This window comes from Artemia sp. Qi Xiang Cuo, chromosome 19 (assembly GCF_049724085.1).
Source record: "Artemia sp. Qi Xiang Cuo chromosome 19, ASM4972408v1, whole genome shotgun sequence".
Classification (NCBI taxonomy): domain Eukaryota; kingdom Metazoa; phylum Arthropoda; class Branchiopoda; order Anostraca; family Artemiidae; genus Artemia; species Artemia sp. Qi Xiang Cuo.
The window spans coordinates 24,486,678-24,491,629 of NC_142812.1; positions in this window are offsets into that span (position 1 = coordinate 24,486,678).

Consider the following 4,952-nt stretch of genomic DNA (forward strand, 5'->3'; position numbering starts at 1 on the left):
TACCCAGAGGGAGGGCTAAAAGTTATGAACTTTACCCAATGTTAACATATAGTATTGGTTATTCGGAAGTATACAGAAGTTTTCAGGAGGTTTTTTTCTGGTAGTGGGAGGGAAGGGTGGGTCGGGGGTTATGTTGGAGGATCTGTTCATGACGGAAGTTTTCTTGGGGGAAGGGAAATGGCCATGTTGGGGGCGCCGGTCTTGCAAGATTTTTTTTTTGGTTTTTGGGATGTATACAACCATTTTCTGTATGGTTTTTTTCTGGAGGGGGGGGGGCTAGAGGAGGGGGTTACTCTGGAGAATATGTCCGTGGAGGATGTTTCTTTGGGGTAAGGGACAGGTCTATGAAGGGGGCGCCGGATTTCCAAGCATTATTTAAAAAACGATCAGAAATTAAATAAAAAAAACAAGTTTTTTCAACTGAAATGTAAGAAGGAATATTAGAACTTAAAACGAACAGAAATTATAACGTATGCGAGGGGGTACTCCCCCAAGTCAATACCTCGCTCTTTACGCTACAGTTTTCTTTAGTGCTTTCAAAAGAGCTATCTATTCTAATTAAACGGCCTTTGTGATTCAGGGGTTTGTGAATAAGAAATTTTTTTAACTTTTAACGTAAAGAGCGTCGTATTGACTAAGGGGAGAACCCCCTCATATACGTAATAACATATAAGTAATAAAAAAAAACAATAAAAAAACAAGCGATACGGCTCAAAAGTAATCGAAACTTTTAAAAACGGAATTTTGATGTCAATAAATGTATCAAAAGAATGTGTTTATAATGCTGATTCTAAATATATAAATTTTATTAAGTTTAGTATTACTCATCAAAGGCTACGAGCCTGAGAAAATTTACTCGATTTTTTAAAGAGGGGGGAAACATCCCCTACAAGTGAAAGAATTTTAATGAAAATCACACCGTCAGATTCAGCGTATCAGACAACCCTATTACATAGGTTTCAAGCTCATATCTGCAAAAATCTGCAACTTTGTATTTTTTGCCAGAAGAAAAATATACGAATATAGAAGTTAGCTACGTAAGTTAATTTGTAAAGACATCCATTTAGCAAAAGAAAATTAAAATTTTTATGCAAATAAAAGTTTCGCTTGCCTTTTTGTCTGTGTCTGCTGCAGACTTAGTTCTAGTACCAATCCAAATCATTTCTGCAGGAAGAGATGGTGGTTCTTTTGCCCCCAATTCTGCTGGGGGTGATTCTGCAGAACCCAATTTGATGGAACCTTATTCTGTGAATGAAAGCGGTTCAACCACCACAATAACTCCCTTGTCTTTCAAATAATCTCTCCAACTGTCTGGTAGTTCATTGTAGTACAGTGCCCATACACCACCATCTGAAAATAAAATACGTTAGGAGCTGATTAGCAATTACACCAGGTTACATACAAAGTAATCTGAATGATTGATTCTCACAAAAAAGTGAGCAGATTTATATGCCTCAGAGTTTGAAAATGGAAACTGTTGCAAGCCCAATCCCACATATGACTGGATATAATGACATCAAGGGTCCAAATGCAGTTTCATATATCAGATTTTCAACATCTCAAAAAGCTAGCCCTCTCTTGGGATATTATACTAATATAAGTTTTAATAGTGTCTAGGTGTTGACAATTAAAATCTACAGATTCTGGAATGAGGTAAAAGAATAGCAGCATATCAGATACTTGTAAGTACCTGGCACCAGGAATGAATCCAGGAATTAAAAAAAAAACACTATCACCACTGTTTTTTTTTATTCTATGTCTACAAATAACAGTTCAATAGGTGAAATTCTTTTTATTAAACAATTAACCACAACAAAATAGTTCCTGAATCTTTTGGTCACATATACAGTGGCTGTCATCAGCAGGTTAACCAAAATAATACAAATATAACATTGATATTTATACAAAACAAAAATTAATAACACATTAATTGATGCTCTTATTTTATCCAAAGCAGTAATAAATGCAAATATTTTTGGTTTCCTTGTTTCTGTAAACTAGATAAAATCTTTAGACAAAGGTTCAATATCAAGTAAACAATGGTCATTGATACTGAGTGTGGTCTTTGTAAATATTGAAGTCTAATGTCCTGACATTGTAGGAAAAATTAAAAGGGCTAGGAAGAATCTAACAATTTGGGTATTTTTTATAATAGTGCATTAAGAAACCTAATATATGCAATACTGTCAATAAACATAGAGCACAAAAAATAAAATAAAATGTTTTGTCAATTCCTAAATCAAAGTTCTACCATATAAAAAATAACTCAATAAGTCCCAAGGGTGACACATATTGGGCATATTGTTTATTCTAAATTTCAACTTCATTCATTGTTTTCAAACAAAAAGCTTTGTCTTTTTTTAATTCTTTTTTTTTGTATATGCAATAAACCTGACATAAATCTTTGTCTAACTTAGGCAATGAAACTCTAGAGTTCAATAAGAGTATCTCTGTAAAAAAATAAGGCAATAAATTCCTGCTTCCCTAAAATTTTTATTTCTAACCAATCTTAGTATATTAAACTTGCTGTTTTTTAAATTTAATTCTGAAGTAGAAATTTAGCCAATTTGGACTAGTGATAGCCCATTAAAAAAAAAAAAAATCATATAAAAAACTATCCCATGAGATATAGGCCTTATACTCGTATGACCTTGTCACATTGATAAAAAGTTTGGTGGGTAAATAAAAGTTCAAATAGGGATAAATTGTTATGGATAGGCAGTGTGGTCTTTAAAATTAGTGGATGTTTCATCACAAGCATATTTGACAATTTACAGACAAAAAATTCAATTATTTTTATGAAAATAACATACAAAAATCAAATTTCTTCCAGCAAATAGCTGTATTTGAAAACAATGTTCTTTGTTTTCACTTCACACGAAGTCCCATTTCGTTGCCTAATACAACTTTAAAAATAGCCACCTGCATTTCAAGCTCTTTTCAAAAGCACAAAGCAAATATCTGTCTAGTTAATTTTGGCTGTTAAGTTACTATTCCTTAATCAAACTTAAATGATTTTTTTTAATAGACATTTTTTCTTTCAAATATCACCTTTTTACAAGACTGGGAAGGGGGATCATACAAGAAGGAGGATTATAAACTGACTATTAATGTTTCAGAGAACATATGTTGAAATGGGGCTTTTTGTGGTTCTCAAGCTCTCCACTCTAGAAATGGCACCAAAATTACATATGGTGATCTCAATGGTGCCCTTTTCACTTCACTATTTCACTACTTATATGGGCCTCTGGCTGTTTTTCAGATTTTCTGAAAAAGATGGTACTGGTGCATTATATATAACATAGCGCTATAGATTGCACAAGGAAATACAAATGGAAACCCATCAAATGGGTATTTGCAAGAGATAATGGATTGCAAAGTGTGATTTCTTATTGTGTTTACAATATTTAAACTGTTATTTTGGGGGTTTAGGGGGGGGGGAGGGGTACGGTACCTAGGTTATGTTAAGTATTAAATATATGCTATGCTTTACCCACCACCCCTTTGCCTAATGTGCAAATATATAGCCCAAATTTGTTTCTAAACTATTATTTTCCATTCTATTTTATTTTATTAGCATTAACCAAACTTGACTTCTTTTGTGTGTTATGTATAATGCACCAGTACCCAAAAAATATCAGCCATAAACTTCTACTGGCCTATTTGACAAACCAACATAATAGATATCACACCTTAATCACCTTTATATGAAGAATTTTTTCACTAGACCATTTTTGTGGGGGTAAAGTAAAGTTAAGTCTTCAAGGACTTATATAGGTTTTTTTTAAGTAACTTTAAAGTTTGTATTGTGTTTCTTTCAAAGAAGGAGTAATTCTGCATTGGTAATTCCTAGGCTACTAGAATAGCTTAGCATTCTGTGAAAGAGTATTCAGACCCAGTAAATTTCTAGTTTAGTTACATTTTGCTATCTTGGAGAGGGGCTAGGTTATAAAAATGAAACTTTCAGTAATGAATCCATGGCCAAAAATATGCTCAGAGAAGTTATTACCAAGCTTCAATATTAACCCCCCTCTGATTTCCAAGTCTTAGAAATTTGCCTGCTTGACAGGTCCATTACCAATTTGAATTCTGAAATAACGACAATTTCCCTTAATTTCCAGTTTTTGGTTTCTTTTTTTCTGGTTTGAGTCTTAAAAATGCAATCCCTGTTAATTAAATAGAATTTTAAGCCATAGGCTAACAATGTTTTTCTTTCTTCTAAATTTAGGAGATATATTTGCAAATCTTTGAAACCTCATAAATTGGGTTTGAGCAAAGTTTTGAAGCTGAAAACAGTTTTCTTGTACTTTATTTAAGCACAAGAACAATTTTACAAGGTTTCACTTTTGGTAAAATTCTAGTTAAACTACTTTTACTATCTTGGAAAGGGGTCAGGTTAGGAAAATTAAACTTTTAGGGATAGATCTACAGACTAAAGTAGGCTCCAGGATGGTATTTTGAAGTACCTATCTCCACTCCTTCTCCCTCTAGAGGGCAGTGACCTTTGATGATGTTTAAAAATCTAATTGTTATGAAAGTGAAACCTTGCAAAACAGATCTTCTGCTTAAATGAAGTACAAGAAAACTGTTTTCAGCTTCACAACTTTGTTCATCCCAATTTATGAGGTTGCAAAGATCTGCAAATACATTTCCTAAATTTAGAAAAAAAAACCACTGATTTGGCTTAAAATTCTACTCAAATACCAGAAATTGAATTTTCAGAACTGAAACTAGAGAAAAAAGGCCTGTTTTTTCACTCATCAATGTGCTAAGATCTTACATCTTTTATCAGAAAACGCTTAAAAGTGAAATCTTTGAACAAAGATCTTACACCTTTGGTCGTTTTTGTGCAAACTTCTTTCATCATTCTGCTCTGATCAGCGGTCTGAGAACAATGATGAGAATATCGTCAAAGTTTTCTCAACATTGTTCTATATGGCAAAACAGTGGCA